The following is a 15,186-nucleotide window of genomic DNA, read 5'->3' as shown; positions in this document are numbered from 1 at the left end:
TCTTGATTTTCCCCTCTTGCCCCTCACTTCCTTCCTGGCCACCATAAGGTGAGCAGCTATGTACTACCTTGCCACAGAATCAATGGGAGTAAGTGACTATGGACTGAAACCTCTGAAACTGTCAGCCAAAATAAATCTATCCTCCTTCTAAGCTGATACTTTCAGTCAAGTATTTCGTTACAGGAATGGATAGCTGACTAACATAACTGTCCCTCCTCCCTTTCAGGGGTTTCAGGCACCCTCCTGCAAAGCCCACTGTCACACAGGGCAGGCCCTGCTGGGTGAGCTTTACCAGGCAGGAGCCAGGATCTGGCTGAGCATCCCAAGCTCAGGCCACAGAGCCCCTGAGAGGTGACATTTACACACTGAACACCTCCCAATACACCCTCAAGATAAGTTAGATAATGGACTACAGGTGTAGCCCAGCTGTACTACACCAGTGGGAGAGGATAGGTTGCCAAGAGTCCAAAGAAGAAACACAGAAATGGGATGTGAGACAGAAAGTTTATTGAAAAATGACTACAGGGAAGATCCAGTGGTGACATGCTAGACAGATACTTTGTCAGAAAGGTCCTGTGGAGCAGGCCAGACAGGTGCTTTGCCAGAAAGTTCAGGGTAGAGGGGCTGGACAGGTACACCTGCTTCACACAGTGCCTCTGGTGCTTTATAAGTCAATAGTCCCTCCATCCCCATGACACTGTGTCCAGCAGGAGCCAGCTGGATGAGCACTGCCCTCTGGACCAGTCACCACAGGGAGGGGGCATTTATAGATTAGATTACTAGATTACAGAAGCAGAGACAGCATCAGCATCAGTTTAGCCTGCTTTGTCCAATTGTATGACCACATTTCAAGGAACTTGGCCTGCATGCAAGAAAGTAGCTTTCTGCAGATAGCACTAACTTACCCTAAATCCCATCAGACACAAGAGAAAGCCAGTGCCTTCGACATAATGTCTGCATCTGGACATTCTGGCCTGGACCTACTCCCATTATTCCCTTATGTGCCCTAGATTCTGAGGAGTGGAGATGGGTGCTTCAGGGATAGTGTTTCACTCTCCTTTTCTCTGAGGATGACACAGGGACCTCTGAGACCTCTGAGGTGACTGATTCCTCCCAGAGCTGCTGAAAGAGTGGAAACAACTGACTCTCAGAAAGTAACTTTGAGAAACAAGAATGTGTCAGAGGAGTGAAGGGCAGTATTTCCCAGAAAATCTCCCCACTGCTTGCAAACCCTTCTCTTTTTCTAGTGGCCCGGCCCAGGTTTCTCTATACCAGGTTTAATTATCTTCTGTTTGACTTCATGAATTGGAGAGAAAAGTGCTCAGGGGTCTTTATTAAAAGGTCTCACTATTTATGCGTTGAAATATGTAATAGAGGGTCACTCTGCTGCACTGAAGGGGGCTTACTAGGAAAATATCTTCTTTCCCTGTAGCCAAAGATGTTCCGAGTCATCAGCTCAGTCAATCTCCTCCAGCATCGCTGCTTCTCAACCACAGACTATGATGTGAATAATGCTCCCGGAAATTGTGCAGTTCACAACCCGCACAAACATATATAGTAGTCTCTGGGGCAGATCAAGAGCAGCTGAATTGCCCTGGGCGACTGGGCTGGCCAAGGTGTCCATCAGGTTTTAGTCCCAGATTTCAGGAGACCAAGTCTATTGCTGCTGATACGCACAGTAACAGAGGATCATAAACAAGCAGAGCAGGACAATGAATAGACCCAGCAAGATATTCAGCATGGTTTCCATTTGTGGTGTGGGGAGAGGGTTAGGACTTCTGTAGGCCCAATGTGGCTAGTTGCTGACTTCTCATTTAGACCCTAGACAACACCTCCTTGGAACAATCTCTCCAGTCAGCCCCAACTCCATCTCCTCAAGGGAAGGGGCTGTAGGCCCTGAGGATCCCTCAGCCACTATGAGGTCACAGATTCCCAGATGGTAGAATTTTGCTTCTCAGCTGTAGCCAAATCCGTCATTAATGCGATGCAGGAGTTATTCTGGTATGTAATCATTTACAAGTGTCTCTTGATACTTGCTGAACAGAAGTGTCTTTTTCCAGTCCCTACAAAAACATCAGGGTGGTCTCGTAACTCTTCTGACCATTATTGGGTAAGAACAAGTCTTGCAAGGGCTGGAGGTGTAACTCAGTGGTAAAGTACCCGCTCAGTATACAACACACACACACACACACACACACACACACACACACTCACACGCACTCACACGCACTCACACACATGCCTATCCAACTCTTTATTGCCTATCAAATAGTAATTTCTTGTGCTTCATCAGCTGAAACATCCATTTTGACATCCTTGTCACACCATGATTAACAAGCCTTGACTACTCTTCTTAGATGCTCAGCCTCCTTGTAGGCACTAGGAATGCAGAAATGGACCAGCCAAGATGACTTCCCTGGCATTATGGGGATGAGTAATGCAAAAGAAAATGTAGGTTTGAATCGTGGCTCTGTCCATCCCCAGCTTTCTGAGGGCAGTTGTGCCTTACTCTCCAGTTGAGGGCAAAGAGGCCTCAGTCTAATTAGGCAGGAGGGAAAGCCCTTCGGAGGGTGTCCAGGCTCAGAAGCAGGGGCAATGGGAAGGACATGTTCTCGGCTTCCTGCTTGCTTTTCTCTTCTAGCTCCAAAGGACTACCAAAGCCAGAGAGTCTCACACCTGAGCTGATGAGAACAGGGGCCACAAGCCATGTGGAGCTCCCCTACCCTGAAAATACAGCCAATTTGAAATGCAATATGCTGTGAATGTGAACACACCACATTCCAAAGACTTCATACAAGAAGAAGAATGGTAGATATCTCATTTGTAATTTTAAACTATTGCTACATGCTGCCATAATATTTTAGTTACAGTATGGGGCTAAATAAAAATACATAATTAAAATTTATTTTTATTATTTTTTTAAAATTTAAAGGTGACTTAGAAATTGTAAAATTACATATGTAGCCTGCATTATATTTCTTCTGGACAGGGAGACCTTAAATTTGTCAAACAAAGCACGATTTCTCTGCCTCACGAAGAATACCACAGGGCTAGGGCTATTGCTCAGTGGTACAGCACCCTGGATTCAATCCCCAGGACCACAAAAAGAAAAAGAAACCCCACAGGGACCTCTGGCTTAATTCTCACAGCAGAGTTACAAGGGAGGAGCCACGACTACCCATTTTTCAGAATCAAAAACCAAGGCTGGTCACTAGTGAGGGGGTGCATGAAGAGTGGGAGCAAGAGGAGGAGGCAGGAGAGGACTGTGTGGCCTCAAGAATGCATCCTGAGCCCTTTGTCTAGTGTCCTCCCAGCCACAGCACCTCAAGGCTCCTCCCCACATGTCCAGTATTCTCAGAGTCTCAGAATCCCATGGACTTCTCCCAGGTATAGCATATGTGGTGTTCTCACACTCCATGACCCTCATTTCCCTCGTGGTTGTGTAGGTCAATTCTGGATTTCTCCACTGTGACAGTGAACTCAGAAATCTTCCTGGGAGGCCCCCTCCTCCTCAGCGCCAAGGGCAGCATTGCCCATGTCTAAGAGGCACACCTGGCCCAGGACACAGGCAGAATTCATTATTGTGAGAATTTGGGGGCATGAGCCCATCCCCAAGCCTGTCTTTGATAGGCTGTGAGAATCTGGTCAGGTCTCTACTGCTTCAAGGGCTTTATCTGCCTGCCAATCCATGCATTTTTAGGACGAAGTTTGGTAAAGAACTCATTCCCTGCCTGCCTCTCTGGACTCCTCTCCTTCTCACCCTCTGGTACAAAGAAGTACATGGGTAGAACTCATTCATTCTTTCTACTGTGGCAGCCACTGAACTAGTGCTAAAATACAGGGGTGAATCAGGCAGATGTACACTGGATAGGGAGACAGAAAGAATTAGAAACTAAACACATTCGCAAACTTAACCTAGTAACAGAGCCTATTGAGGAAGGCTGACCATATTCCTACAGATTAATGACAAATCAGTGAACAAGGAATAGCTTCAGAACAAACAGAAAGGCAAAGTATATATGGGAAGATTTCTTCAAAACTTCCAGGCCACTTTGGAAAACTATCTCCATCCTTCCAGTCAGAAGCGGACCTCCTCTCCGCCAGGGGCGCTATAAAGCCGCGCGCCCGGGTTCCGCCCTGTGGAAGTGCCGCTCTAGGCCGCACGCCGCGCGCGTAGCCCTATTTCCGCCGTCGCGGGCTAAGAAAAGGGAGGTCTTGTCGCGTGTTTGTTCTTTTTTGGCGTCCCGCGCGCTCTCTCGCCATCTCTCGAAATCCCCAAGCATCCTGCAACTTCCCCAGCTGTCTGCTCTGTCTCCGCCGCTTCCCGGCGCCAGGGCGTCGGGGTGAGTTTCCTGCGGGGTATGTGGTCTGCGCCTCTCGCTCCGTTAGAGGAAACCGAGGCTCCAAGGAGCGGAGAGGCCTCTGGGGGTCATCGTCCGGCGGGGTCCGTCTCACCCGGTGTGTGTGTAGCCCTATTTCCCATGTCCCGGGAAAAGGCCCACGGAAGGCAGCGGCCTAGGCCGCCCCCAGCCTCGTGCGGAGTAGGATTGCCTCGAGCCTCGGGCCTTGAGCCTGGCAGAGGGTGCAGAGCTTCTGGGTTTTTCACCCCAGTCCTCGATCTCCGACTCGGGGCATTAGAAAGCCCGAAGCTCTTTGAGTCGTCTAGACAGGCTCAGTCTTTGTGCCACGTCGTAGGAACGTTGGCTCACGTTCCCCTCGGCCGCTTTTTAAGGCTAGACCTAAAACCCATTTTGGACACTGGTTGGTGGATGTTTAAGTCCTTGCTGTGCTTTTTTTCTTTCCTGTGTTTTTTTCTGCCTAGGCCTCGCTGTGAACGCCTCTCCTGCAGACATGAAAGCTCTCTCCTGGATGTTTCTTGCTGGTTCTGCAGCAGCCAGCGCCCTCTTTCTGGATTCCCTCGGGGGCGTTCAGCCTCCAGGGGGAGGATGTCCCCGGGTAAGTACTGCTATTCATGGGCACTAGAAACCAGGGGTGACTCCTGGATTGCCTTCTGTGGACACCAGCAGAGGGGAAGGTGGTAGAGCTCTGTGGTGTTCCGAGAACTGCGTGGCAAAGCCCCTGTGCGGAGTGAAGCCTGGGGTAAGGGAGGAGTAGAAAGTCAGATCTTGGCTAAGTTTCCTCATTTTCCTGAGCTTTACTTTCTGTTAAGTAGGGAAGCTGCCAAAGTTCCATGAGGGCAGAGAGCCTCTGACTGCTCTTATTTTTGAGCCCTCAGGCCTGCCTAAATGCAGATAACTAATTTTGTGCTTTGAGTGATTAGTTTTAAGCATTTTGGTGGAAAGTGATCTTTTTTGATGGGGGTGGGTAGAATTGTTTAATTTTTTGCTCCATGGATCCTGGGCTTGGATGGGTTTCTTTCTCCTCCTTGGACTGTTTGTGTGAGCTAATATCCTAATGTGGGCTTCTTTTTGGGCTCACCTGCCATTTTCTGCCCCTGTATCTGATTTGGGGTTGCCTGTACCTTTCTTTTATGGTGCAGGGAGAAGAATTGCTGAATGTGGATTGTCCACACTCAAGGGTTCACTGTTCTTTTTTTGTACTGGGGCATGAACTGGAGTTTAACCCTTGAGCCACATCCTCAGCCCTTATGTTTTATTTAGAGACATGATCTCATTAAGTTGCTGAGACTGGTTTTGAACTTGAGATCCTCCTGCCTCATATTCCTGAGCTGCTGGGATACAGGCATGCGTCACCACTCCTGACTTTTTAAAATGATCCTTCTTGCCAATTTTAGATGCCTCCTTGCACCTGGCTTCTGGCATACCTGTGTTGTGTCTGAGGTGTCAACAGACACAACACAGGTGTGGGCCCCCTTTTGCCCTCCACTTCTCAGAAGTGACAGGAAGACTGGTAGAAATTATAAGACTGCAAGCCAGAGACTGGGTATGAGTGGTACTGAATCGAAAATCTGACAGTATTTCCACTGAGGCATGCTGACGACCAGAGCTGGTCACTGGAAATTAATTTAAACACAGGTCTGTTCATCCCAACACACTGCTGCCTTCCTCCCAACATCTCACCTAGGGACTCCCAGACCCCAATCAAGTTCTGAAAGCACCTTCTCTGCAGCAGCTCTACAGAGGAGGAAGAAGGCCCAGACCTGTCCTGCTAGATAAGGGAAAAGAGCTCAGAGAAAAGGAAGCAATGTGACCTGGCGTTCTCATTCCCTGCTCCAGACCACCTAAACACTGCCAGCCTCGAAGCCTGCAGAGAACATTCATTCCAGAGAACCAGGCAGGGCACCACCTACCTAGAACTTCACAATCCCTGCTCTTGCAGAGGACAGATAGACATCTACCTACCTGTTTATCTCTCTCTCTCACAGCAGTCACATGGCACTCCCTCAGGACACAGCCCACTTGGCACTGCTTACAAAATGTCTAAGAAACCATGATATTCACCAATAGGAAAACAGCTGGGAAGCACAGTCTCTGGTGGTTATGCACCAAAAGCTCTAGCACAGGCTCAAGTAACTGCCACTATCCCACTAAGGCTATGGCTTCTGGAAGGGAAAAAAGTGGACCCTCTGCATATGAGGACACCTTGAGACTTTTCCTATATTACCAAAGATCAATACACAGGCAGCCTGTAATCACTTTGAATGCAGGGGAAGAAACAAAGGGCAAAGGGCTTGCTAAAACTGGAGACCAGTGTCAAACACATGGAAAATGGCCTGGGCTGGGACAGCAGCACAGCAGAGCACAGTCCTAGCAGTTGTCATCTTATCCTGCATGCATAAACTTAACCCGTACCAGCCAACCACAAGAGTCAAACAGAAGACCCTCCAAATAAGAAAGGTCCTTCTGTTGTGTAAGATAGGGATTATGTGTCTGATATCAGAGTCAGAAGCAACTTCTGGGATTACTACTGCAAATGTGAGCATTTTCTTGTTGCTGGTCTCTTCCCAGTTGAGGTCATTTCCCAAGATGGTGGCCACAGCCTCCTTTCTCGCCTTTTCTGCCCCTGTATTCGAAAGTGATCATGGGCTGCCTGTGCCCTGGTCATTGGTAGTGCAGGGAGAGGAACCACTGAAAGCGTATCCCCGTGTTTGGAGGGTCCACTTCTGTCCTTGCCAAACCCTGGAGCTTTCCCACACCTCTGTCCCCCTTTTTGATGGTGGGATGCTGGCATCTAATTGAATGCGTTGGCTCTTTTCCCTGGCCCAGGGCAGGTTGTTATGTTACATGAGGGAAGAATGTGGGTGCTTGGACTTGACTCCCAGGAGTAGTGCATTAGGTGTGGAGTCTTGCCAGTGGCCATCACCTGCCAGAAGTGTTCTCTGCCTGTATCCTCAGGCCCCCACCCCCCATAGAGCTAATCAGACTGGATGGAAGTTGGTGCTTTGCTTGTCTCTTTACTCTGAGGTGATCCTGAGGGCAGTATCTTCCTCTGTATCTTGCTTTGCTCTGAATGCTAGAGGGTCAGTGTTCTGTCAGGGTAGGGCAAATGAAAAAGGGGGAGTCTATCTACTGTAAGGGAGATGGGGTTCATTACCTCGTGGAGTGTTGGCAGGGAGGAGATGCTGAGTATGCAACCTGAGTATGGATGTGTGGAGGTTCAGGGTACGATTAGGTGTTGTTTTTTTTTTTTTTTTTTTTTGTCCCACTGGAAGAATTCTACATGTGGTCTACTTCTGTAGGTCCTGGCCTCTTGTGGCCTTGGGAAAGGTTCTTTGGAAAGGCTTTTCCTCCAGCTGTGGGTAAGGGGGCAAAGATCCAGGGTGGGCAGAGCAGAATTTAATTTGAGGGGTTTATGGCAGCAGCCCATACTAACACAACCCCCCTGCACCATCACCTCTTCCAGGTTGCCCAGATGCTGCTAGAGAAACACAGCGCACTCAACACCCTTTTGAACAGAGCCCTTAGTAACACTGATTTAGATTAAGATCTCCTGAGATAACACTGATTTAGATTAAGATCTCCTGCCCCTTTCCTAGAGGTAAGCTGCTTGTCTTGTTCCTATAATAAATCTTGGCTATTTAGGTGATGGTCATAAGTGTTTAGTCAACATTTATGTGCCAATGTGTACAGAGGCTTGGCCATAGGTGTTTTCATACAAGAGAAGGTCAGACCACAGGTGCTGAGATAAGCATCTCTGGTTCGTTCTCTGGAGAGTGACTTTCTGCACCCTTTAAAGTCGTGTTCCTGTTCCCTTGTGCATGGGGTGGTGATGAAGGGGGGGCAAGGATGATAAAGGATTGACTTTTATTGAGGAACCTGGATCACATTTGGCCCTTTGCATGCCTTTGGAGGCTGTGCGGAGCAGGTGGTTCTTGAGGTTGCAGAGCTCTGGAGCTTTTCTGTAGTGCAGCAGTGGCAAATCATGGTGAGAAGTGGTGGAATTGGGCATCAGAGCCACTCACACCTGCTGGTGCTTTTTATTAAGGCACTAGCGATTGAACCATTTTGTCACTCAGCTATATCCCCAGCCCATTTTATTCTATCTTTAAATTTTCAGATGGGGCCTTGATAGATTGCCCAGATTGGCCTCCTGCCAGCATCTCCGAAGTCACTGGGATTACAGGTATGTGCCACCACCCCATCCATACCTGCTTCTTAAATTCTTTTTTGCCACCATGTCTGACTAGTTTCTTTCTAGTTTTACTCGATGGTTAAGATTTATCATAGCAGCAGACAGAGGATATACAGCCAAATGTTAAAGGAAAAAAGGACAAAGGTAGGGTCAGGAGGAGTCTGCAGGCTTTTTAAGGCTGTTTCCATCCCTCATCCCTTGCAGGGAACCCATTCTTCCCCAGCAGTGGGTAGGCCTCCCCATGTTTGCCGTGTTTCTGCTCAGAGAAGCCCAATAGAGACTTGAGCCCAGGGCTTGTACTGAAGTCTGGTCATGTGAATACCATCTGCCTGGCATGCAGTAAAAGTCCAGGCTCCCAGGAGGAAAGTAAGTGCTGGGTCTAAACCACACTGTTTGCAGTCTGGGCTTGGTGAGCCACCCTGTTCAGTTCCCTGCTGAGATGGGAACATGCCGAGACCCAGGTTCCCAGATGCCAGCCAGGGGCTGGTCTGGCCTATTTTGAACCTCAGTTTCCTGGTATGGAAAACAAAAGATGTAATAAATAGGTCTTATGGACATGTCCATGTGAGCCTGATCTCTGGCCTGTAGGTTTTTCCAGTGTTTTTTGTTGGAAGTATCTCCTCTGTTTCACCTTGGCAGTTTTAAGGGGTTTTGTATGCTAGATGGCAGCTGCAGGATTCCTGTGCTCTTTGTCTTGGACTAGGCCCCTGGCATTAGTTTCCTGTCCTTGGCCCGCCCTTGATCTTTCTTTGGTCCTGCATTCGAAAGTGATCATGGGCTGCTTGTGCCCTGGTCATTGATAGTGCAGGGAGAGGAATGGCTGGAAGACATTTTCCCCGTGTTTGGAGGGTCCACCCATCCCTTCCAAACCCTGTAGTTTTCCCACACTCCAGTTTATCTTTTGCCAACTCTTATAGTTGTTTCTGGGTGCTTCATGATATCTGGCTGGGGATGTCATTTGTGGATTATATGTGGAAGAGTTGCCCAGAACAGAATCCAGTGTTGTGAGGTGGCGAGTGCAGGGTTGTGTGTGCCTAAGTTAGGGCTAAGATAGGGTATTATTACATGTTGTCCTTTAATAGAGATTCCTAAGTGTGTACTAATAAGAGGAAGGAAAGGGTGAGTGCTCATAGTGGTAGGGTGTTCAGCTCAGTACACCACCTCACTTCCCAGTCCGCACGGCTCCTCTAGGTTTTGCCTGCTCCGTGTCCCTATGAAGTATACATTGGCATGACTCACTGGCCACTGTTCTGTGCTTATTATTCCTCTGCCATTTTTCCTGGCCTTTGGGGCTCATCTTAGAATGCCTGGTTCTCGGACTGACCCTGGAGGAATGGGTGAAATTGTAAGATAAAGAATGAGCTGGGCTCAGTGGTGCATGCCTGTAATCCCAATGGCTGGGGAGGCTAAGACAGGAGAATCCCAAGTTCAAAGCCAGCCTCAGCAGTGGTGAGGTGCTAAGCAACTCAATGATACCCTGTTTAGGGATTTGGCTCAGTAGCAGTTCAGTCCCCAGTGCCCATCCCCCCAAAAAAAGAATGAAGAAAAGTATAAAAATTTTTAAAAAATGAGTTGGGTGTGGTAGTGCATCCCTGTAATCCCAGTGACTTGAGAGACTGAAGGAGGATCACAAATTGAGGCTAGCCTCAGCAACTTAGTGTGAAACCGTCTCAGAATCAAAAAGGGCTGGGGGTGTCGCGCTCAATAGTGGAGCGCTTGCCCAGCATGCCTAGCATGAGGCCAGAGAAGGGAAAAAATGAAGAAAGAAGTGGAGAGCGACGAGAAGTCTGTTTGTCACCTTTTAGCCCCTTCCATCCCCACTAAGATTTATTTTTATTTTGAAATGAGGATTTTGCTGAATTGTTGAAGCTGATCTCAATCGGATCTTCCTGCCTTAGATCCCAAGTTGCTGGAATTACAGGCTTGCACTAACCACTTGATGAGAGATGGGTTTTTCAATTCGCGGTGAACGTCTTGGGTGATTGACTATTAAATGATGTATGTGGCTTCTTGTCTCTGCAGGATTGTCAGGTGTCCTCTGTGCCTAGCAGCCCCCTGTCATTAAGAGGAGGCTGAAAAAGAAAAAAAGGGGAGGCTGGGCTATGATGCTCCTGAGGTGTGGATCCTGGATGCTTCTCCAGAGAACAGTGATGTTCAGCTTCAAGACCAAGGCAAAGGCTGCTTCCTTTTGTTTGCTCCCTCACTATGGCCTGCAGGGACATGCTCCCCAAACTCTCCTCTCCCATTCTGAGAAGCAGAAGAAGCTTTTGTTAAACACAGTAGGTATTATAGAGCTCCCCTTGGTTTCCAGGAGCTCTGCAAGGACCTATGCAGCCCTCATCCTTCGTGGTTCTGTAGTAGCTTGTTAAAATGCTTTGGGAAGTCAGAAAGTTAGCTGATGTTTTTTTCTGAACCTTGGTGGGATACTTTTTATGACTCAGTTCCAGACCTAATGAACTCAACATTACTCCCAAAATTTGACTTCCATCTCATTGTTAGGCCAAAGCTTATGAACCCCCAAGTACCTTTGAGAACCAGGGGCAGCTGCTGCAGTTACAACCAGTAAACTTAGTTACTGTGTCCCTTTTCCGAGTCACTATGTCTCTCAGCCTAGCCAGGGCCCTTACCTCAGCTGCTGGCCCTGGCCTGTCATTTTTTGCCCCTGTATTCGAAAGTGCCGTGCCCTGGTCATTGATAGTGCAGGGAGAGGAATTGCTGAAAGCGTTTCCCCGTGTTTGGAGGGTCTGCATTTGTCCCTTTCAAACTCTGGAGCTTTTGTACATATATTGTCTCTCACTCTCTTACCTCCTGATACCTGCTGAGGCCACTGCAGTGCACCTTCTAGCATGGTGTGGGCACTGGGGCCTTATAGAAAGGGAATCAAGGCGGGGCTCTGCCCCCGGGGACTTTGTTCATAGGCTGATTTTGCAATCACAATAGAGGTCATTTCTCCTCTATCTTTGCCTCATGCTTCTTGTTCTTAGCCCCAGCTCTGGTCACTGGTCACTGTGGTCTTGCTCTTCATACCCTTCTCATGTACTGGGAATTGAACCTAGGGGCAATTAATCACTGAGACACATCCCCAGCTTTTTTTTTTTTTTTTTTTTTTTTTTTTTTTTAATTCTGAGATAGGGCCTCCCTGAGTTGCTGAGGCTGGTTTTGAACTCAAGATTCTCCTTCCTCAGCCTCTTGAGTAGCTACTGGTGTTGGCCACCATGCTTGTTTGCTGTAAGCTTCTTCAGGGCAGTGGCTCTATGTCTCTATATGTCTTGTCACAATCTGCTTTGGGCCTGGAACTCTTGTCACTTTTGGACAAAAAGGAGGCAAGTTCCTATAAGGATAGAGTTCTTTCCATTGAGCAGTCACAGGAAAATGCCCTTGGATAAGGCAGCCTGCCTGAGGTTGAGGCATTTGTCTCATTTTCTTCTCCCATTTGAGGAATTTCTTTGGTGATGAAACTTACCTTATTTTAGTCTACCCATAGACCTTGCCCTAAAGAGGGCCCAAGGTCGGTCCATCAGGTGTGGATTTTCCCACTGGTCTTCAATTAAAGGGGCAGGGACTACAGTAGTAATCAAGGATGGCAAAACACAATATGGACAGATAGGTGAACTCAACCCTTACACACCAGACGGTAGACACAGGCCCCCACCACCTCTCTCCTTCCCCTGATCTGTTCCAATCACTGAGGTCTGTAACATGTTGTAAAATAATAAAGTGGTTATCCTAGTAAAGCAGATTAACATCTGTCACACAGGACTTTTTTCCCTACTGGGGATTGAACCCAGAGGTGCTTAAGCACTGAGCCATATCCTAGCCACTGTGCCTGTCTGGGCTGGGATTATCTTTTTTTTTTAAGGTATGTGTATTGCAAGAGCAATTAAAATCTTAGGAAATTAATTTAACAAAACCTCTTAACATGGTATGATAATCCTCATGCTAACTCAGTTTACATATCAGAATCATTTGATTTATTCTGGCCCATTTCCCACTACTACCTGCTTTCTAGTCCACATATAAGTGAGAGCTTTTGGCTTATCTCACATAGCATAATGTCCTCTAAGTCCATCTGTGTAACAAATGGCAGGATCTCCTTTTTTAAGGCTGAATAATATTCTGTTCCCTTACTCTGTCTCAGTATGTGTAGACATATAAACAAGAACCTGCTGATTGGGAGTCCCTCAGTGTTGTCAGTTTGGACAGGAGAAGATGGTGCCAAACTTACTACTTTTCTCAACTGTCTAGGTCTCATACCTGTAGAAGCAGAGACTATTGAAGGACATTCCCAGGCCAGGGAGTGGCCCTTGGGATGATTGGGATCTGGGTGTGCTGATACTTCTCATTGTGGTTAAGTTAATGCTGGGGGCCCTGGAAGCCACTATCAGAAGCTGAGGGCAAATGAAACCCCAGACCACTATCTCACAGCCTTTTCTTTTAGATCTTGGTGCTGTTCATGGACACTGGAGGGGCAGAGAATTGAGAGTGATGTCATCCCATGAAGCTTCACTGCCAGCTGTATGCTGAGACCATTGAGAAACTAGGGCCATGGACAGGAAAGCCCAGCTCCATCTGTCTGCCTGTACCTGCAGTGACTTTTTTTTTTTAAAGTCATGGTCTCTAAGTTGAACAGGCTGGCCTTGAGTTTGCCATCCTCTTGCCTCAGCCTCCTGAGTCACTGGGGATTACTGGCATGTGCTGTGGTGGCTGGCTCTGGACTTTCCCTTGGTCTTTGTGTCCTCCCATCCCCCATTCAATAAACATTTCCTTTTTTTTTTTTTAATGTTGATGGGCCTTAATTATTTTACTCATTTATTTATGTGCAGTGCTGAGAATTGAACCCCATGCCTCACACAATCTAGACAAGTGCTCTACCACTGAGCAACAAACCCTGTCCCCTCTGCCTGCCTCTTAAATTAGTAACAACCTAAATAGGAGGCTGGATGTGGAGGCAGGGTATGTGAGATGTGTAGTCAGGACTAGGAAGTGACTGACTGCTGCTCACATTCAGGGATTGTGAGCTGAGGGCTGTGCTAGCTTTTTGTCACTATGAAAAAATACCTGGTGTGAACAAATTATGGGAGGAAAGATTGATTTTTGTCTCAACTGTCAGATTAGTCCGTGGTTGCTGGCTTCGTTGCTGTGGACCTTAGATGAGGCAGGATGTGATGAAAGGTGTGGCTGAGGAAAACTGCTTAGCTCATGGCAGCAGCCCAAAAGCAGAGGATGGAGGGATAAGCGGGAAACAAATAGTTCTAGTAACCTTCCTCCAACTAATCACTGGCTCCCCATGATGGCATCAAATTATTAATCCATCAGTGGATTTCACTGATGAGGAACCATCCAGTCCCTTTCCAAAAGGGATTTTAACATTGCTGTCCTTGTTAACAAGTCTAGCACATGAGTCTTTGGGGGACATGTATCCAGGCCATAAACACTTTAGGATAGTCAAGCCAGGAGTTTGAAAAGGGTGGTTAGTATTAGGAAGACCACGGTGTCCATAAATTGAGGGCTTAGGCAGGAAGTGGGACCTCATTGCTAAAACCAGAAAAGTAGGTAAATGAAGTAGTTAGCCAGCCTTCCATGGACATAAACTGCATGGTGTTATCGTGAGAGGCTGTGGTGTAAGGGTGTGAGTAGTGAGAACGTGGGCAGCCACTATTGGAACAGGATGGGCAGGCGGAGGACGGATGTGGCTAGTGGGTAATTGCAGCAAAGAGATGATGCATTAACTAAGTCCTTGTATCAACTCATCCCCCTTTTACAGAGGGTCAGATCTGGGCATAGAGAAAACATCCTAAGGGTCAGGACAGAAGGATGGATTCTTCCTTGTAAAGATTTGTTAACATTTCTAGAAAATGGCCTCAAATGAAAGGCCTAAATAATAAGATAAAGCTGGTCCGATAAGACCTCAGGGACAAACTTGATCTAAGATTAACTACAAATGTCATTAAAGCTGTGTCTTATTTTAGTGCTGGGGATTGAAAGCTGTGGCTTCCTGACAAGAAATCTTTGATCCATCCTGGAATAGACAAAACCAAGGGGGCGGGGAATATAGCTTAGTGCTTGCCTCATGCACAAGACCCTGGGTTCAGTCCCCAGCACCACCAAAAAAACAAAAAAAAACAAAAAACAAAAAATTCTATCCCATTGTTAGGGACAATTGCATGTTGTCCATTTGCAGGAGCATGAGAGAGTCTTGAAGGTTTGATATCCACAGGAAGGTGTGATATGGCTATGAACTGTTAACTGGTCATGCCTTAAAAAATATTCCTGCCAGTGTTGCTTTTGGGTTTCAGCCACTTGCCTCTTTAAAACAGAAGTGACTGTTAGAAGTTTTCCCAATAAAAATCAGGCTTGCTTTCAGTGTCAACTCTTGGTGGTTTGTTCTTTTAAATCAGGGATTGGCAAACTGGCCTATAGGTCAAACCTGGCCCACTGTTCTTTTTTTGGTACCAGGGATTTAATCCAGGAGTACTTAACCATTAAGCCAAATCCCCAACCTATTTTATATATTTTGTGTAGAGACAGGGTCTCCCCGAGTTGTTAGGGCCTTGCCAAGTGCTAAAAGAGCCTTTGAATTCATGATCCTCCTGCTTCAGCCTCCCCAGCTGCTGGGATTACAGGCAGTGTACC

At 47.3% G+C, this 15,186-nt stretch overlaps 1 long non-coding RNA gene and 3 other non-coding genes across 5 annotated transcripts; all 4 read left to right on the top strand.

The window, feature by feature from the left end:
• The first annotated feature begins 4,198 nt into the window (after positions 1-4,198).
• On the top strand, positions 4,199-13,306 carry LOC113178994 (uncharacterized). Of its 2 annotated transcripts, XR_013343723.1 has the most exons (6): positions 4,199-4,343; positions 4,823-4,956; positions 7,825-7,959; positions 8,479-8,544; positions 10,576-10,832; positions 12,992-13,306. It is a non-coding gene; the product is annotated as an uncharacterized LOC113178994 (long non-coding RNA). The 2 variants fall into 2 exon arrangements; XR_013343722.1 differs by lacking the exon at positions 7,825-7,959.
• LOC113179009 (small nucleolar RNA SNORA71) lies at positions 6,983-7,116 on the top strand. The gene has a single exon (XR_003300305.1). It is a non-coding gene; the product is annotated as a small nucleolar RNA SNORA71 (small nucleolar RNA).
• On the top strand, positions 9,307-9,440 carry LOC113179011 (small nucleolar RNA SNORA71). The gene has a single exon (XR_003300307.1). It is a non-coding gene; the product is annotated as a small nucleolar RNA SNORA71 (small nucleolar RNA).
• LOC144255506 (small nucleolar RNA SNORA71) lies at positions 11,214-11,335 on the top strand. Its single transcript, XR_013343804.1, has one exon. It is a non-coding gene; the product is annotated as a small nucleolar RNA SNORA71 (small nucleolar RNA).
• Positions 13,307-15,186: the final 1,880 nt, after the last annotated feature.

The sequence above is a fragment of the Urocitellus parryii genome, chromosome 6 (assembly GCF_045843805.1).
Source record: "Urocitellus parryii isolate mUroPar1 chromosome 6, mUroPar1.hap1, whole genome shotgun sequence".
Classification (NCBI taxonomy): domain Eukaryota; kingdom Metazoa; phylum Chordata; class Mammalia; order Rodentia; family Sciuridae; genus Urocitellus; species Urocitellus parryii.
This window is presented reverse-complemented; position numbering and strand designations above follow the sequence as displayed.